Raw genomic sequence first — 21233 nt, forward strand, 5'->3', positions numbered from 1 at the left:
TTCCTGGCATGTGATAAAAACTCGAAAAAATGTTTATTCCTTTCTCCCCCTCCTCCCGTGCTTTGAAAGGTAAGCAGCTATGGAAACAGAAAAAGAAAACCTTTAAATATACCAGTATGTCAGTGCTTTTAAAGTTCATGCCATCAACAATACCATCTTTCTATCTGTGTGGATACTCTTTCATGAATAAGTTGAGAGACAGATGATGATAAATAGAGGATGAATGGCTGGACAGATGGACGGATGGATGGATGGATGAAGGGAGGGAGGGAGGGATGGATGGATGGATGAAGGGATGGACGGATGGATGGATGGGGGATGGACAGGTGAACAGGCCAATAGATACATAGATATTCAGTTATTCCTCCTCATCTGTTAATATTTTAATCAGAAAATGGGAAAAACTCCCTAGCTTTCCTTTCCTTCTCAACACTGAGCCAGAATCCTACGAGCAGAGCACAGTGCCCAGGAGAGATGAGCGGGCACTAGTTACTTGTTGGATGAATAAGTGGAACTTTTGGAGCAGGTAGGGCCATAGAGACCACCTAGCCCGGTGAATCTCTCTAACTTTTGTTAAATAGGCAACAAAAATACATTTTTCAAATAAAATCTTACATAAAGCCCCAATACATAAATACAGAGGAAAGCAGAGACACGTCCCTTTAACCTGGGTGACGATGCCTGACCGCTCCCTTCTGAGCTTCCCTTTCATGTTCCAGGAGCCCCTACTGGACTTCCGGGGGGGCCTTGGGAGGCTCACAGAACCCGGTGTGAAAACCGTTTATCCCTAATTTTGCAAGTAAGGCCTGGAGAAACAATTTCCTCATAATCAGAATACGTTATTGCCGGATGAGACTTGAGATAAGAATGAACATTTAAGTCCCTACAGTTGCTAACTGTATGACTTAGAGCAAACTATTTAAACCTTTCCAGCTTCAGTTTCTTTGTATCTAAAATGAGGATTAAAATAATATCTACCTCATGATCGTGTTGTAAGGATTGCGTGAGAAAATGACCTCATCTGGTCCCGTGACTTCCAATGTCATCTGTACATGGATTACTCTCAAGTATGTACCTCCAGCATAAACATCCTCCTTGAACTTGAACAGGGTGGAACTGAATATTGAACTGCCTGCTGGGTATTTCTACTTGAATGACACACAGACACCTCTGACTTAAACACGCTCCAAACTGAGCTCCTGGTCCTCCCCTCGCACCTCCTCCTCCCACGCTCCGCACCATCTCAGCGAACTGAGTAACGCCGGCATCCACTCCTCCTGTTGCTTGAGCCGAAACCTTGGGATGGTCCGTGACTCCTCTCTTTCTCTCATATTCTATATCCAAGATGTTAAAAGAGCCTCTCAGCTCTGCCTTCAAAGTACGTGCAGAATCCGACCTTTTCTGGCTCCCACCCTGGTCGAAGTCACCATCCGCTCTCCCTGGCTGAGTGCAAGAGCTCCTAACTGGTTCCCCTCCTCTCCTTCATCCTGTTTCATTCTGTCCCCACCATGAGACCAGGGTGATCCTTTAAAATATAAGCCAGCACCTGTCGTGCCTCTGCTCAGAACCTCCCAGCCGCTCCCAGTTTCTCTTGGTGTACAGCCAGAGTCCTCAGCGTGGCCCCCAGGCCCTGTGGTCTGGCTACCTGCCACCCCGACTCTGCCACCTCTCCCCTTGCTACTGCGCCCCGGCCATCCCGGCCTCCCCCTGGTTCTGGAATGCTTCTCCAGCTTCCTCAAGGCCACCTCTTCACCTCCTTCAGTTTTTGCCCAAATGTCATCATCCCAGTGAGACTTTCTTTGTCTTCCCTTTTTAAAACTGCACACTCACCATAGATACACTTCGTTTTTTCTTTTGTTGCTTTATTTTTCTGTATAATAAAACATATAATTCATTTTATTTATTTTCTTCTTTGTCTCTCCTCACCATCTAGAATCTAAGCTCCACGAGGGCGCAGATGTTTCCTGTTGTGACCAAGACTTTATCTCCAGTGCCTGGAATAGTGACGAGACAGAGCGAGTGCTCACTAAATGTGTCGAATGAATCATGTATGTAAAGCTTTTAGCAGCGCGGTACGTGATCATTGATATTGTCATTGTTTGCAGGCATCTTCAGCATTCTTTTTCCTCTCCAAACTCTCTCTCTTTCCAGAAGCCATGTAGGAAGAACTATTCGCTTATGAGATAGCTGATTTTAAGGCTCTATTTTAAGAGAACAATTTCAACATTCACTTCCTAAGCATAGGTTTCTTAAATGGCTTCAATTTATTAGGGGTGGGAGAATGTGGAACAGAAAATGGAGAACTCGTTGAATTGATGCATGAATTTTAAAGAGGTATCCTACCCACTAATGGAGTATAAATTCAATGTAAAGAAATTGAAAGTAATTATGCAAATACTAATTAGATTCCTATTTGTTTACTTACCAGCTTAAAACTTGTGACTTGAGCTGAGAGTTAAAAGATTTGAGCTTTAACATCCAGCTGGACTTTTTAAAAAGTCTTTTTCTTTCTGGAAATACTCGTGTGCTCAGGAAAATCGATCTCACACCACATTCCTATAGTCATCACTGACTTCCATAACAGTCAAGTGTGACAACCACATGGGCTTCTAGGACGCTTGCTCCAGTTTGCACTTCATTACAATCCAACACAGGTGATGGTTTGATTGAATTTTCTTTTAAACGTTAAAGTTATTAATTTTCCTTAGGCAGCATTGAGCATTGTAACAAAAGTAAATTATCATGACTCTTACTTCCTTTATATGACAGCGGTAGAAATATTGACGCCGTGTCTGCGAGAGAATCACTGGTATCTGAGGCCAAGTCATGTTGCAGGAATGCCTGATAAACACAAATTGCTTTCGGTTTGTGGTACTTCCTTGAAGAGAGGGAAGGACAACTTTAACACTTTAGAATCAAGAGTGAGTTTATGTCTCTGATCAGTATTTTAGTACTAAAAATAAACATTCTATGAATATCTTAAGCAAATACCCTTGAAAATGTTACAAATAAGAAAAATTTTAGCACAAATTAATTAATAAATGAAAATTAAGATCTCCAGGTATGCAGAGGAATGTAGGAAAAAGGTATACAGTTTCATCATTTTTCCCCATTCATGCATTCATGTTTCTGATTTCCTTCATTTTGTTTCTGGCTGGTCTTTTTTATGTGGTCGATAGCCCCTCCTCTAAGTCAGATATGAATGGAGGTTATAATAACACATGTGAATGTGTTCCAGGAAAAAGGAACAGCAAGTATAAAGCCGTGAATTAGGGACAAACCAAGCAGATCCATGGGACAAAAAGGTCCAATTTTTTATCTTGTTTGCGTGGCCATGCTACCTTATAGCAAGTGGTGGTGAGGATGCTGGTGGAAATGCAAAATGGCGTTGTCACTTTGGAAAATGGTTGGGCAATTTTGGATAGTTAACTATGTATGACCTAGCAATCCCGCTCCCAGGTTTTTACCCAAGAGAAAAGAAAACTTAAGTTCACACGAAAACCTGCACATGAATGTTTACAGTAACTTGTTCCATAATCATGCCAAACTGGAAGCAAACCAAATGTCCTTCCATTGGTGAAGGGTAAACAAATGGTGGTACATATATATAATGGAATACTACTCAGGAATGAAAAGGACAAAACTACTGATCCATGAGACCACATGCATGGATCTCAGATGCATTATGCTAAGAGAAAGAAGCCAGACATCAAAAGCAGTGTACTGTGGGATTCCATTTACATGACATTCTGGAAAAGGAAAAACTCTGGGGACAGAAAACAGATCAGTGGTTGCTAGAACCTGGAGATCAGGGGAGAGGTTGGCTACAAAAGGGCTCAAGGGAACTTGGCGGGAGAGGGAACTCTTCTATACTTTGATTGCAGTGATTTACACAATTGTATATCTTTGCCACAACTCATTGAACTGTACATACACACACACAAAAGGTAAATTTTACTATATGTTAATTATCCCACACACACGAAAAATGAATAGAAGTCATTTTCATCAAGATGGGGTGAGAATAATCAAAATGCAATCACATTGTTGCCATGCTATTAAGTTAGGAGCTAAAATTCTATTGTTGTAGATCTGTCTGCATATGAACTTCTGTTCCAGAAGAACCACCCCTTTTCTAACACCTGCAGTCATTCATGTAATCAATATTTATCAAACATTTGTTATCTGCCATGCAGTGTTCTGGATCCTGAAGACACCTCAATGAATGAGATGTGTCCCAAGCTTTCTAGAGCTTGCATTTCAATATCAAATAAATGAAGGCATAAGTAAAAAACATAGGGGCCGGCCCCATGGCCGAGCGGTTGAGTTTGTATGCTCCACTTCGGCGGCCTGGGGTTTCACTGGTTCAGATCCTGGGCACAGACATGGAACCACTCATCAGGCCATGTTGAGGTGGCGTCCCACATAGCACAAACAGAGGGACCTGCAGCTAGAATATACAACTATGTACTTGGGGGCTTTGGGAAGAAGAAGAAGAAGGAAAAAAAAAAACAAGATTGGTAACAGATGTTAGCTCAGGTACAAATCTTAAAATATATAGAGAGATATATACACTATTTAAAATAATTTAATTTGATAGTGGTAAGTTGTTAGAAAGAAAAATCTAGCTTGGTAAAAGGAAAGAGAGTTTGGGGAAGAGAGGCTATTTTTGATGGTGCCTGGAAAGAAATTCTGAGTGACAGGTGAACAGAGGCTTAAATGGTGTGGTGGAGGGAGCCGTGTAACAGCTGGGGCAAGAATGTTGCAGGAAGAAGGAACAGCAAGAGTATCAGCCTTGAAACAGGGAGGAATCAAGTAGACACAAGGAGTAATCTGGTCTTGTTTTCACAGTCCATAACCATGTCACCTTATAAATTCAGATAATTTTAACTAACGCTTATCAAATTTATAAAATACTGGGGAAAATTTGGTTTACTCCTCCCCGAGTGGTAACTTGAAGGTAGAGTCATGCGCAACTACTGTCAAAACAAAACAAAACACATGTCCGTGTTCTTAGTTGCAAACTGGTCAGTCTAGGCAGACAGTTTATCAAGAGAACATCAGGAAGCTCACAGGAGTGAAGAACCAGTACGCTAGTTATCGATGTATTGCCTCTCAGCTGTAAATTCAACCTTCATTATCTGCTCTGCAAAACGGAGCTGGACCCTGTAGCCTTTCTCCTTGGCAGTGAGCATGACATTGACTTTGTCAGTGGGGGCTGCAGGAGGGGCACTGCAGGAGGAGGGGGCTCCTTTTCCTGATTCAGCTTGTTCCATTTGCTTCTTGCTTCTACATGTGGCTGTCAGCAGCATGTGGTGGGGACATGCAGTAATGTTCCTCCCCCGCTATTATGGGCTGAATCGTGCCCCCTGCAAAATTTATACGTTGAAGTCCTAACCCCCAGGACCTTAGAATGTGACTGTATTTGGAGATAAGGTCTTTAACAGGGTAATTAAGGGTAAATGAGGTCATTAGGTTGGGTCCTAATCATGATGTAACTGGTGTCCTTGTAAGAAGAAGAGATCACACAAAGGAAAGACCATGTGGAGACACTGGAAGAAGGCCATCTACAAGCCAAGGAGAAAGATCTCAGAAGAAATCAACCTTGATGACCCCTTTTTCTTGGACTTCTGGCCTCCAGAACCAGGAGGAAATAAGTGTCTGCTGTTTCAGCCGCCCAGTCTGCAGTACTTTGTTATGGCGGCCCTAGGAGACTAATGTACCAACTGTGTACGTAAAGGCAAGCTCTTAGCTCCAGCGCAGCCCAGGGACCACCTTGCTGCAGCCCTCATGACTCCCTGAATTCTTGACGCCCTGAATCCCTGCACTGGCCCATCCACCAGCCTTCACCCTCCTGCACTCCAAGTGGTCTGCTAGTCTTGCCCACGTGTGCCCCAGAGGATTTTCCTCCTTGCCAGTCCTGAGCATGGTTTCCTGGCCAGGCTCAGCCCTCCTGCTCCCCAGAAGGGTGTTACTTGCTTGTCCGGTGACCATAGACCAACTCTGGCTGTGGGCCACCCAGCAACCTGGCCACCATCCAATGGGCTGCAATCACTCCTTCTCCAGAAAGGTTTGAGTCCCAGCTTAGGGAGAGGGACCCCATCCCAGTTTGTTTCTTCCTTGGGTACTTTTCGCAGCCCTAGAGTGTTCTTTAGAGTTCCCTTTACCTCTTATAGTTATTATATTGTTATAGTTAATAATTCCGTATACTAAACTTTCCCTGTTCAAATTATGCTGGGCCTCTCACGGTACAGTCTGACTGATGCAGAATTGGTACTGGGAGCAGCCCGAGGAGATAGACCTACAAGGATGGGATTTGGGGTTGGTTTGGTTGTGCCCTTGGATTTGAGCACAGTGCTGAGCTCCTTGGCAATGGGAGATGGGAATCTAGTACTCCCTGGCATGCCGGGACATCGCAATCAAACCATCACCTGTGTTGGATTGTAATGAAGTGCAAACTGGAGCAAGTGTCCTAGAAGCCCATGTGGTTGTCACACTTGACTGTTATGGAAGTCAGTGATGACTATAGGAATGTGGTGTGAGATCGATTTTCCTGAGCACACTTGAGTATTTCCAGAAAGAAGAAAACTTTTTAAAAAGTCCAGCTGGATGTTAAAGCTCAAATCTTTTAACTCTCAGCTCAAGTCACAACTGGAGCACCAGAAACCTTCCATGCAGCCCTAAAATAATCTTTGCTTTCTTCTCAGAGGGCTGATATTGCTGAGAATTAAACAAATCTCATTGTCTGCACTGCTGAACTAAACAATGGTTGAATTTACAGTTTCTGAGCCTCCCTTTCTTGTGGAAGCAGCTTGCAAACTAGCATTCCTTTGCTTAAGTACCCATGAAAACCTCATCTGGGGCAGACATCTTCAAGGGGTCTTTCATCCTCCTCAAGACCCAGTCCGTCCACCCCGTATTGTGACTAGACACATAACTGGGGTGAAATCTCAGCATGTTCCAACAGGACAGGTACACAATGTGACCCAGGAAGAAATCGTTTATACCCCAAAAGAACGGCCACGCTTTCTAAGATATATCATCAGAAACCTTGGGGACATGTGTGGGAGTTCATTCTAAGATGTTAGGACAGGAAGAATAGATTATAACACCTGGTCAGGCCAAATTCATCTCTAAGAGTGCACTTACTAGAGAGCTTTCCTGACGTAACATGGAAGAGGGAGTCCAAAGGTCAAGGGAGATCAGAATCTTAGGTTGGATTATCCTGTGCAACCTGCACACCCAGCTCCCAGCGAGGTTCCTGGAAAAGGCCCAGAAGACAACTCCCTTCATGAAGGCATCTGCAGGCTTGGAAAGCTCTGTGGTTGCTCTATTTTATAGGCTGGTTGTGACTCTAGGGGATATCACCATTGAGAGGGACTGGCTGATTTCAATGGGGATGATGGGATCCCAGAGTAGCAGAGGCCAATGGCAGCATTTAACTGCCTAAGATGAGGTGTGTGGGCACATCTACCGTAAAGGACAGCAGAGATATATCAGTAGTCAGAACGCTTGGGCTCGCAAAGATCCTTGACAGTGGCTAATTGATCAGAGTAGATGGGCAGCCTGCCATATGACTTGATCTAGATTACAGAGAAAGCTCTAGGTCTGGTAGGTAAAGACCTGGCTTGAGTTATCGTAGTGGAAAGTCACTGCCTTTTACTCAATTTCTCGACCTAAGCGAACTCAGACTCAGAGGTCCTTGAATGAAGATGTCTTTTGTGGCCCACCCTACCCAGAGCCCCCAGGGAGAGGATTCTGGGTCACCACACCTAGTGAGGGGCAGAACAGGGATCTGAGTTCCAGCCCCCACTCTTAAGCATTCTTATCTTTTCTCTCCCTACTGGGCACAAGGTGGTGAAACCCTCAAGCCTGGTCTACATGACGTGTAAGTCCAGCTGAAGCTCACATGGTGTGGAGTTGAGGAAGGTGCACGGCACTCTGCATCCTAAGTGGCAAATCTGCAGTTTTGAGGAGAGTGATTATGGCCGCTTCTCCTCTTTTGTCCTTTCGGAGCAGAGGCTCCTAGAAACCCGTAGATGGGGATGGTACCAGGTGCCTGTTTGTTCATGGTGCTGCTGAACCAATCAACCCAGACCTTTCTAGGCTGGCATGCAAGGCCTCCCTACCCCAGCTAGGGTGATCAAATGGCCTGGTTTGCCTGGGGCTGAGGTGTTTCCTGAGACATGAAACTTTCTGTGCTACAACTAGGAAAATCCCAGGCAAACCAGGACTCCCATAATCCAGTAATCCAGCACCATTGCAGCAAAGCCTCACCCATGAGTACAGGAAAACAGATGAGTTGCGCAGAGTCTATCCGATTTTGACTCTACTTCAGGATGGAATCAAGTGAGTTAATCTATGTGCAGTTTTTTGATAAAGTACACTGTAAATTTTCTATGTCTTTTAGCTATTAGTATTGATTCCAATTTAGAAGATGGTAGAATATTTACCATAAGCCCATCCATAAGCTCATAAACTCAATGCTTGAATAGTTCATGTGAAGCAGCCTTCAGCCCAGAATTACGTAAAGTTTGTCACAAACAAACTTGACTTCAAAATAATTTCCTCGGAATTTTCAGAATATGTTAACACCAGTACAACTCTACAGCTATTAAGGGGGACAAATAGTATACATATGAATTTAATGCACAGGCAATGTGGAAACTCTCTTTTAGACTTATTTTCAACAGCTGCCCACTGACCTTTCTTTCTTTAAAAAAAATTAGTTCAATTCTCTTTTTTTTTACCCCTTTATTTCTTCGTATAAAAAGGCTGATAATCAGTCAAATGTCTAAAAGGCAGACAATAGATAAAGTACAAAAGTAATTTGTTTGATCCCGGAATCATAGGCTTAAGCATCTCAAAAGTTTCGAAACCACCCCAGCAGCCATCTGACCTTGTACCTGCAGTGACCTAACAGAGCCCATGTAACATGTTGAGAATGACAGTTAAAGTATAAAAGCATTAGTTACCGGTTTACTTCTTAAAATAAAATAAATGTTGAAGATTCAAAGTTTCACAATCTACAGGTCTGTTGGGAGAAACTAATGATAATAGCCAACATCCATATAGTACTACTGTGTGCCAGGTACTGTTCTCAGCTCTTGGCACCTATTAACTCATTTTTCTGGTAGGAAATGGAGGCAGAGGGAGGTTGGGTCAGGGGTATAAGGTGACACGGGTGGTAAGTAGTGATGCTGGCACTGAGCTCCCCAGGACCAGGCTCCAGAGTCCTTGCTGTAACCGTCAGTCACATTGTCCCCTCACAGACAATGATGCAATCACACGCAAAGGAATGGAGAAGGACTTGAAGGCTATATTTTGAGCCAAGGCTGAAGCAAAAAAGAAGAACCGTTTTCATTTCTAATAGACTCAGAAACAGGAAGTGAACGTCCCCAAAAGTTGTGGGATGAGAGCAGCGTGGAACACAGAAAAGAGGATGCAGGCCGTCCTGGAAATACTCCCCTGGCCACAGAGGTTAACCGTTATGGCCAGTTCCTTAGAGAGAAGGAACTGGAAACTGACATCAGGACCTTTAGAATTGTGTAAAGTGCAGAATGGATTCAATGATTCTTAAATCCCTTTGTCTTCTCCATAAGATCCTGAACTACAGAATATCTCTGGGAATATTTGTATGTTGGTAACTGGACAGAAGGAACCCTATCTGATATTACCATCTCTATTCTGATACCTAGTCTTCCGTATTTCCTCTGTGTGTGTAAATGTTTTCAATATGTATGAGGAATGTGGACAGTGTGATATGTGTGTGTTTGTTAGTTTTACTCTAGAGATAGTATCCAGCATTTGAAGTCCCCTAATCAGGAATTTACTCTCCGGGGTATATTTGAAATGCCTTTATCAAATCTCCACATTCCCGAGGGCCTATTACAAGCAGTTCAACTATTGCTATCTTAACATGTTAATTGTTAATAAGCTTAAGAAATGATAGAAATAATTTCCAATTGGCAAAACGAGTGGTGTTTAAGACGTGTATGTTAGCTAGCAATACTGTAGAGGCACCCCTGCCCTCAAGTGTACAGGAACACATGAATTTATGAGCCCAGAAGCCTACATCTTTCAGAGTGGTCTTCTTGGCTCCGGCTCTGGTCTGGACCTGAATATTCTGCTACCTGTTTTGACTAGTAAGTGAGCTGGACTTGCCTCTAGAATATTATTGCATCTGCCTTGATTTCCCTTTTCAAGCAACATATTTGGTTATGTGCCAGTGGTGGAGACAGCTGCACAACACTTACAGCCTACCTAAGAGATAGTTGTGGTCACATGGCTATGTTTCGTCTGATGAATTGGAGTAAAAGAATGTGTGCCTAGATTTCTGGGCCTAAATCTTAAGATCATGCGTATGCCTCATCCATACTCTCTTTCCTTTCTTGCCATTTGGATGACTAGGACCTTGGCCATGCAGACAACAAAAGGCTTGGAGATAGAGGAGCATCATAACAGAAGGAACCTGAGTCCTTGAGTGATTGCATGGAGCAGAGCAACCAGCTGACTTGAAATGCTCACCTCAGACTGTTGCTTTAAACTGCTATAGTATTGTTGGGTTTCTTTGTGACGTCAGCTTTGCTTTACCTCAACTAATATAGTACCTAATGGGTTGAGCTGAGCTTATAGAACAGGGTGCCTGCTTGCCAATAATGGCAAGTGGAGCACAATTTAGTCTGAGGCTTGACACTAGAGTAGCATGCCAACTTTTAGGGAATTTGAGGTGCAACAAGGTGAAGTCCTCTAACTACTAGAGACCTTCAACCTCTCCCAGTAAGAATCTAACAGTTGTTAACAGCCAACTAGACCTAGGTCAGTTTGCAACATGCCCTGTCTGAGCTCAGTGAGAGAGAGGGAGACACCAAGAACAACTCAGGTATGTGACTTGGGCAGCTAGGCGACAGGATGGCATTTTCTAAGCAAAGGAGAAAGAGGGTGAGTTCAGTTTGGCATATGTTGAGTTTAAGGTGACTGCAAGATTTCCAGGTGGATCCACAGTAGAATATTCAGGCTTCAAAACCAGAAGAGAGAAAGGTTTGGGAATCATCTACATATGGAGATCACCCTAGGAGAGGGTATGGAGTGAGACGATCAGAGGGGCTAGGACAGAGCCCTAAAGAAAGCAGGCATTTAGTGGATGGGGGAGAAGAGGAGGCTGCAAAGGAGATGGAGGGGTGGTGGGGTTTAGAAAGTAACCAGAACAATGATTTCCTGGAAGCCAAAGAGGGGACATATCAGGAATGAGAGAGCAGTTAATGGTTCCAGATGCCAGAGAGGTCAAAAAAAGTCAGGGCTGAAAAGTGTCCTCTGAATTTTGATGGTGTGGTGGTAGCAAGAACCAGGCTGCAGTGGATTCAAGGTAAGAGTTAAGGAAAGAAATAGAGGCAACTTTTCAAGGATTGTGGCTCTGTATGTGAGGAAAGAAATAGGACAAGAGTTGACAGTGGAAGACCAATCTAAGGCAGTTTTTATTTTTTGTTGAGTTCGAATGAGAATTTTGAGCATATGTAAATACTGATGGGAAGGATCCGTCAGAGAATTAGGGTGGAAGACATGGGAGAGAAGGTGGTTGGTGGACTGAGGTCCCTGGGACAGCGCGAATGGAAGCACAGATGGAGGCATTAATTTTTTCGACTCAAAACCTGGAAGCCAAATGTCAGCTGGAAACTCTAGCTCCTCATGCTCATTGTGTCCAGATATACGGCCTCTATTTCATTCTGTATCCAGCAAGAACTCGGAACTCCTTCCTTTCCCAGTTTCTAGGAGAAAAAAACCCTAGTAACCCGGGCATTCAATAATTATTGTAGAATTGACTCAGAATTTGGAGGATCCTTAGAGAGGGGTCCATTGTGCAACACCCAGCACCACGCCATCCTCAGACCCGGCAGGAAGAGCGCCTGTGCTAGGCTCTCTGCTTTAGAGCCTTATTTGGACACTCCTCTGACTACACCCTCCCTCCGGAGCAAGGAGTCTGTGGGGCCGAGGAGACATGCCCGCCTGGGTCCTGCCCCACTCCTTTCTATTCCATGCTCAGGGTGCCTCAGACCCCAGAATTATCTGCCCAAACTGGGCCTATCCTGAGCCTACCCCACGGCTTGTGCAGCCTCTTTCCCGGTTGGGTCCTCCTAAGGGCAGACTGCCCAGGTGGAATACACACCCATAGTCCCCAAAGGTGCCAAAGGGACACATGTTTTATGGAGAGAGTGTGTACAGAGCTTAGATATGCAGCTTAGGTGGCCCACACGTGTGCACACAAGGGCCTTTGCAGTGTGGGATGGGCACCAGGCAGAAATAGAAGAGGAACTGCCTGCAGCCAGGGAGGGGCAGCCAGCTGCCCCCATATTCTGTTAGGAAATCTCCCGGGGTCTGAGAATGCTAAATTTGAACCTACCCTTCCAGGTCCTTCTAAGAGTATACTTGTCAAAGTAGGAGGGTAGAAGGTATTTTATTTAATAGTTTGTTACCTTGACCTATAACTTTTAAATATTTAGACATATGCTATGTTGGCTTCTATTTATAGTCTTGCCCTAGACCCAGAGGTGTGTTCTCAGAAGCAGTTTCTCAGAGGGAGGGTGGGGTTGGTGAGCCCTGATTTGTAATGTTTGCCAATTTCTGTGGTATAAATACTTCCGCTATAGGTTATTTCGAGCTATCAACATGATGTCACCGATGGAGTTGCACAAACGGCTCTCCTCAGCTGGTCAGAGCAGACCACACATCTGCCCAACCCGCAAATATTCAGGGCGGGCGGGCCTGCACTGCACAGCTCGCGTGCCTCTCTTCTTATCTCACTCTCTCTTCCCCTCCTTTCCTCCGTTTTGCCTCTTAGGAGCAACATAACTTCTCCTCATTGACGGGCAATAATTTTACAACCATCTTGACTGTTGCTTGAGGCTGACCTTGGGTGTTACTCTTCACCCTCACTGGCTTTTCGAAGTATTTCTTTTAAACAAATTGACCACTCTTCTCCAGAGAACTTCTTAGTGGATTTAAATCTTCTCCAGCTTGTGCCGTTGCAGACTGGCTGGTATAGTAACTTGATCTGGAGATAATTCACCTGAGTGATGATGATGAATTCAAAACAGAAAGGATGTTAAGAGCCTTTTGAAACCATAAAACTTTGCCCCACTACTCTTGTCCCATTGTACCTACTCTTTGCAATTTATGTATAGTTCATCACTGTCACCTACCCTGGCTTCCACATTCTGAGTAACGGCTAAAGAAATGAATCTTGGGGCAGGCCCAGTGGCCTAGTGGTTAAGTTCACGCATTCCACTCAGGCGGCCCGGGGTTTGCAGATTCAGATTCATATCCCAAGCGTGGATCTACCTCACCAAAAGAGCGAATCTCCCTCATTAGAAAAAAGAAAGAAAGAAAGAAGGAAGGAAGGAGAGAGAGAGAGAGAAAGGAAGAAAGAAAGAAAGGAAGGAAGGAAGGGAGGGAGAGAGGGAGGGAGAGAGAGACAGAGAGAGAGAGAAAGAAAGAAAGAGAGAGAGAGAGAAAGAAAGAAAGGAAGGAAGGAAGGAACGAAGGAAGGAAGGGGAGAGAGAGAAAAGGGAAGAAAAAAAAGGAAGGAAGGAGGGAGGGAGGGGGGAGGGAGGGAGGAAGGAAGGAAGAAAGAAAGAAAGGAAGAAAGAAAGAAACAAAGAAAAGAATCCGACTTGGGGGAACTTTGTTCTGAGACTGCAGTTGTCCTTTGTAACAGGAGGCCCCACTTGGGTACCTCTGAGCCCAAGTTCTGAGAGCTGGTTTTAAATTCCCTCCTAGAGCTTATCTGCTGAGTGTCTTGGTGACTAACGCCCTATTTCACCCCTCATTCTGGAGATGGTCCCTGCAGGGTTGCTATGTGGACACCAAACATCAAAATTGTTTTGTTTTTTTTTTTTGAGGAAGATTCACCCTGAGCTAACATCTGCTGCCAATCCTCCTTTTTTTTGCTTGAGGAAGATTAGCCAAGAGGTAACATCTGTGCCAATCCTCTTCTATTTCTCTTTTTTTGTATGTGGGACACCTCCACAGCATGGCTGGTGAGTGGAGTAGGTCTGCACCCAGGCTTGGAACCCATGAACCTGGGCTGTCAAAGTGGAGCGTGCAGAATTTAACCACTCGGCCCTGAATGTATCTTTTTGGAAACAGTCCTCCTTATGATTTTAAGCATTTTAGAATACATTTCAAGCATAGATTACAGTCATGTGCCGCATAACAATGTCTCTGTCAACAATGGACCACACATACAACGGTGGTCCCATAAGCTTAGTACCATGTAGCCTAGGTATGCAGTAGGCTGTACCATCTAGGTTTGTGTAAGTGCACACTATAACGTTCTCACAACAAGGAAATCACCTAACGATGCATTTCTCAGAACGTATTCCCATTATTGAATGATGCATGTTTGTGTAAAGATAAGATAGATAGTTTCTGCTATTTCAAGCTACCTAAGACCAAAATCTACATTTCCTAAGATTTAATCGTTTGCATGGGATTTGTTTCATCATACTTCTCTATATTTTATTCTCCTAAAACTTAAAGAAGAAGAAGTAACTCTGTGAGTGTTACATTCCCAAGAAAAATTGTCTGCAAATAGCTTAATTTTAGATGGTCACTCCTCCACATCTTTATTGTGGGAACAAGGAAAGGACATAGCTGTCTTAATGGCAAAACTGACAGAAAAAGCAGGGGACAGTCTTTCATAACATCATAAAATAAGACAATACTCAAGTCATAATCTAGTAAAATCCCCACCTTGTTTCTAAGAAACTTCTTACAAGAAACTAATACTAAATAACTGGGGTTACAGAAAAAATAGTATTATCCATACCAAACGCACTTATGTACATATAAGTACTTATCAGAGAAGAAATTCTTTCTACCCAAGGATGCCTTGGAGATTCCTATTTCCCAATCATTATTCTCTTTCACAATCCCCTCCCAGTAATTAGTTCAGAGGTAGGTCTGGGTTCCCAAGACAGCAGGATATTCAAATATCTCAAGATGGTTCACCGTGTCTTGATTGACATCTTAATTAGCCACATTCTTGAAATCAGGGGATGCAGTAGGATAACGACTCCACGTCTTGTGATCTCAAAACAGACTTGAGAAAGTTAAGAAAATGGGAGTGACTTTCTCAATGGCAAATCTTAAGTGAAGCTTGTCAGAGCCAGGTGTCACCAGGGGGCCCCTGCTCCACCACACAGGGCAATAAGCAGTGGTTCTTGCCGAATCTCACAGTGGCAATCTTTGAAATCTTTTAAGTGAGGTCCCAGATCCTTTGCTACCTTAGCCATCATCCCCAGTGCAGGTTATAGCTTGGATTTCTCAACTGTATGTGTCCTTGCACTCAGGGCAGGGAATACGATGTGAGGTTTCTTTCAGGCTTTTTAGGAGACACTCCTGGCAAAACGTGTCCACGTTCACTTGCAATTGACTTGGTCAAACAGTGCAAACAGATAGAACAAGTGGCAAACTCTATTCTTTCTTTGCTCTTAGTTCTTTTCACATTATGCTGAGACAATCAAGGGAGGCATACAGACTGGATGATTTTAAGTATACGCAGTTCTTGAGTCAGCAAAACTAATCTATAGTGATAGAAATCAGATCAGAGGACCCGCGGGGTAGGCTGGGGGAGGAATGACCACAACGGGGCCCGAGGGAACTTCTGAGGTTGCTGAAAGTGCTCTGCGTCTTCACAGGTGTAGACGTTTGTCAAAGTTCATCCAACTGTGCGCTTAAATGTATTCATTTTATTATATGTAAATTACATCTCAATAAATTTGATTAAGTCCTTTTTATTGCCTATAAGATTTTTCTCAAGTATCCTATCATTCTAAGGATTGAGCTTCCTAACAATTGCCTTTCACTTCAGGGCCACACTTGAAATTCACTCCTCTTCCATCTTCCATGCATGTCCTGTGATACCTGAGTTTGCTAGAGAATTTACCAGGCTGCCAAGTCTGTCTCTTTAGATCCTTCTCCCTTTTCTTCCTATCCAAGATCATCCTTGCTTATAAGACTTAGAATTTCATTTCAGCTTACTTCTCCCAAACACTTGTCACCTTCTCTCTGAGGGTCTCTATCCAGGGAATCTATCATTCATCACAAACTGTTAGAGCTGTCTTACCGAAGTCTAGGAGATATGTCTAATCACATTCACCTCTCCCTGACTGTCATGAACTCTGGAACAACTTGATCATTTTTACTCCATGATTCATGTCACTTCCACTTTTCTGACCAGTTCCTCCTCGTGGACAGAATTTGGTACTTACTTCCTCTACTTTCTGAGAAAACTTCCACTTAAAAAAACTGCTGATCCCCCAGAGCATGGTGTTTTTAGAGAAAAGGGACGTTAGAGGTCAGTAAGGCCTCTTCTCTTCTTATATGAGACATCTAGGGCCATCAGGGATGACATATTTGCCCAAAGTCAGACAGTTAATAAAACTCTACATTGAAACATGATTGCTATCGGTCACTGTGTACTATCAGGCGGGATGGTTATTGCCCAAGGGCAGCCAACTGAGGGCAGAGTGCAGACTGAATGTAGTCTGTGCTCCACTTCCTCTGCCAAGTTGTCATTCCTGCTTAGGGCTGTACTCCTCCTCAGAGAAGGGGCCTCTCTGATTTTCAGAAGGGCATCATTTGGCTAATAGTGGCTCTGATCTATAGCTAAAGTTTTCTGCCAAGTTATTCCAAATTTAAGTGTTTATTAGAAAAAAATTTTCATCAGGAAGGAATTTAGCGTTTTTATTTTAGAATAATTACTATCCTACAATTTTATGTTCCTAACAATTCTTATCACATCTTTTTCATATGGTATTTTGTGAATTCTTAAGCAATCCAAGTCATTCCAGATTTGATATATTTTGCTTCAACTCCTTAAGAAATGGAGGCCTGCTACAGATCCAGGCCAGGAGTACAAGACTCCACTTGCAAGAGAAGCGTTGGCCCAGGACTACAGGGTGGGAGCAAAGGAAGGCTTAAGGCCCACCCACTGTAAGGCAGCTTTCAGTCCGACACAAAGGATGCAGTCCAAGGAGACAAGAACTTAATCGTAAGGGAAAGGTCTGGAGTAGAAGACAGGCAGGACGGAGAGAGGCGTTCAGAGGCAGGGCCTGGAAAGTCTCCCTGAGAACGGGAGGTGACCTTTTGTATGGTGCCTCCTGTGTGCCTTGGATGAGTCAGGAAGAGTGTGAGGGGCCTGGTGGACCTCCAGAGCCCCGAATCAATGCCAAAATGCCACTGGAGGCCAAGAGGATTCAGTACAAGCAGAGACCAGTGTTCTGGTCTAAGTGGGACAAGGCACTGTAACCAGAGCTCACTCAGTAAGGAGGCACCAGGCAAAACAAAACTCTCTGTGGACCAGTCACCCCTCCTCCCATGCCATGTGGATGCATAAACTTTCCCCTCCCTAGATGCCATCTTGGTACTGAAGGGGGAGGGACAAAAAGGCCTAAGAGACTGAGCACTTACCCAAAAGAGATTGGGTTAGCCCAAAAGTTGTCTCTGGTTATCTTTAACTGGAAAGGTTATGTCCGGTGATGTCACTCCACCACTGAACCTTCCCATCCGAGGAAACGGAACTTTCAGAACAAGAAGAGAAGAGTTACAGATGAGAAGGATGCTGCATTTTTTTTCGACCTTCAAGTGCAATTTAAACCCATTGCTCCTGGTCCCTCTGATTCCAGAAGACCTGCTGTGCACATTATCCAGGAGTCACAGAGTTCAAATATGAATTGTCACTGTGAGTATTTTCATGCCTTGAGGTTGGCTTTTGTACATAGGAAAAGATTATTCAGAGGTTACTTTAGTTTTAAAACTTAATATTTAATTTACTAAAGTTGCAATTTAAAAGCCTAGTTTGCCTTAAGATTTTAAGTTCGACTTAGAATTCTTATTCTAAATTCTTTTATAAATATAGCAAATTTTAAGAACCACTTTGAAGGGCCTTAAATATTATTTTGTGCCACTTACAAATGTTATTAAACTCCCTGAAATCTTTTAAAGTACATTTATAAATTTAATATATTTTATTTTCTTCATAAATACATAATTATTTTATTTAATATCAAAACTTTCCTGGGAATCTAAATAATGCATACAAATATAATAACTCAAATTTATAAATGTGTGATTTTAAGCTCTTAAGAAATTTAGTAAGAATCCAACCTAAAATCAAAAGTGTGAGTCAATTACTCCCTTTGATATTTTAAGTGGAATCACAAGGCTGATCTTCTGTTCTACCAGGACAAATTCTTTTAAATATTACAACTACTTAGAACACTAGGTATGTATAGGTTCTGCATTAACACAAAAATATTAATGCTACAGGTATTATCCTCTTAAACCAAATGCTTATTTTTGTTGTTGTACTTTAAAAGTTTTGGATAATTCTGGTCTTCCTTTTGAGAAGTTGCCTTTGTTTGCTTCGTAAAATGAAATGTGGAAGCTGTCACTTCATTTGCAACAATATGTTTTTGTGAAGCAGCATTCTTAACCCTTGCAGTTGTCCAAACAAAAATCAAAATGGATTGAATGTCTATTAGGACGTGGATATTGCCTGTTGTTTTAAAACGTGGGTTTTATTATTATTCAGTTATGGCAAGGCCCATAGATCAGGAGACAGTTGCCATTGACAAGATAGTTGGTTATATATTCATCTGCTCAGGCTGCTACAGCACAACACCACAGACCAGGAGGCTTAAGCAACAGAAATTTATTTGTCACTGTTCTGGAGGCTGGAAGTCTGTGGTCAAGGTACCAGCAAGGCTAGCATCTGGTGAGAGCTCTCCCCGTGGGCTATAAACAGTCATTTTCTTTCCCACTCTGTGCTTACATGGCCTTTCCATGGTGTGTGTGCACAGGGAGAGAGAAAAAGAAAGACAGTTCTCTGGTGTCTCTTCTTTTAAGGATACTCGTCCTATCAGATCAGGGCCCTACTCTTATGACCTCATCTAGTCTTACTTACTTCCTTAGAGGCCCATCTCCAAATACAGACTCACTGGGGGTTAGGGCTTCAACATATGAATTTTAGGGGACACACATTCAGTCCACAACAGTTATACTCTTAGATTCCCAAGAGAAGGAAGCACGTCACACCATGGCTGGGGAGGGGGTCAAATGGGAAGCACTGGGGTCAGTCAGGAGGCACAGAGAGCGAGGGGAAAACATGGGCAAGAGCATTTTGGGGTAACAAGTTACCCCAAAACTAGTCATTGAAAGCAACAAACACTTATTTCACAGCATCTGTGGTCAGGTATTAGGGTTAGGCTTAGCCAGGTGGTTCTGGATCAGGTTCTCTCACAAAGCTATAATCAAGGTGTCAGCTCTTGAGGCTGGAAGGGCAAAGATCTGCTTCCAAGCTCACTCACAAGGTTATGGACAGGCCTCAGCTCCTTGCCACATAGGCATCTCCACAGAGCTGCATAAGGACAGGGCAACTGGCTTTCTACAGTTCGAGCAACCCAAGAAAGAGTGAGAGAAAGCATTCAAGAAGCCACAGTCTTTTTATAACCTAATCTCAGAAGTGGTATCCAGTCATTTCTGCCATAGTCTATTCATTAGCAGTGAGTCACTAGGTCCAGCCCAAACCCAAGGGGAGGGAATTACACAAGGGTGAAAACACCAAGGCAGGATCATTGAAGGTCACTTTCAAGGCTGCCTACCACAGTTGATACCTATATTTCAACACAATTGCTTTTCTATATAATTTGATGTTTATTTCATTTTTTTCATTTAAAAACATCATTCTAAGAAGGGATCCAAAGTCTTCTCCAGCTGTACACAGCACAAATAAGTTGAGTCTCTGCTCTATTGCCAGACAGCTATGGGTTCAAACTCTGCCTCACCTGCCAGCCATGTGGACCTTGAGCAAGTGTTTTACCTTTGCAAACACTGGTTGCTCCAACAATAAAATGGAGATCATAATAGTGAGTATCCCAGATTTATCATAGGGATTAAATGAGATGGTGCATGTAAAACATAACATTCTGCCAGATTATCTTAAGCACCCAATAAATAGTAGTTACTATCAATATAGAAAAGAATATGCCTGAATTTCACACATAGACATAGTTTTTTTGGGGTTTTTTTGAGGAAGACTAGCCCTGAGGTAACATTTGCCAATCCTCCTCTTTTTGCTGAGGAAGACTGGCCCTGAGCTAACATCCGTGCCCATCTTCCTCTACTTTATACGTGGGATGCCTACCACAGCATGGCTTTTGCCAAGCAATGCCATGTCCACACCCGAGATCAGAACCAGTGAACCCTGGGCCCCCCGAGACGCAAAACGTGCGCACTTAACCGATTCGCCATGTGGCCGGCCCCTAGATGTAGTTTTCTATTTCACATAATTACACAGTCCACAGATGGTGTTTATTAGTGGTTGGGTTCCACGCTTTCCACCTGTTGTATACCTTAAATACCTTAAGGAACATTTGTGATGAAGCCAGGATGTGTCTGTACCTGCTCCCTCACCAAAAAGCACTATATAAAATACCAAGTATGATTGTACCCAGAAGTATTAACACAAACGACATTAGCATAAGAACCAAACGCTTGGCTAAAATCATCATAGGGAGGGGACGCATAACTCTAGAAGTCTCACACTGACAGAGTCTCAAGCCTGAAAATTTGCATTTTCAATGAGTAGAACACCTGCCACGTGGGACTAAGGTAAATAGTGGAAGGTGAATTGGGGGAAGATCAAACCCCTTTTAATCTTTCTGACCCGAGGTTCCTTCCTGTCAATGCAGTTCAAAAGGGATGAGGCAGGCCAGGAACCACAGCTGCCCTGTTATTGCGTAATCTGTTTGTGAAACTCCTTTAACAGAGGGATGCACTCTTTTGCAAGCCAGTAACAAACCAGAGATAACTTGGGCACCTGAGACAGTCAGGAATGGCTTGCTGCCTGTGTTGTCTCTTCCTATGAGTCTGGAAACCAGAAAGATGGGATTTGGAAGCAGTAGACCCACCACTCCTGCCTGTTCTGACCTGGAGCCTGAACACAGGTGGAAAGTGCTGGTTCAGCCTCACTAGAGAAAGCCTCTGGCCCAGGTGGTGTCCCTCGCTGGTGCGGCCACGACTCCCCAGCATGGGCTCAAGAGCCTGTTACAAAGGAAGGGCAGCATCTGTCACCACGGGAAGTAAGCCCATGAGCGTGTCAGTTTCGATTTCCCAGAAACCATGAGGGAAGATGGAAAGTACTTTGTTCCTCTCCACGCCCCACCCCTCCCCTG

The sequence above is a fragment of the Equus caballus genome, chromosome 3 (assembly GCF_041296265.1).
Source record: "Equus caballus isolate H_3958 breed thoroughbred chromosome 3, TB-T2T, whole genome shotgun sequence".
Classification (NCBI taxonomy): domain Eukaryota; kingdom Metazoa; phylum Chordata; class Mammalia; order Perissodactyla; family Equidae; genus Equus; species Equus caballus.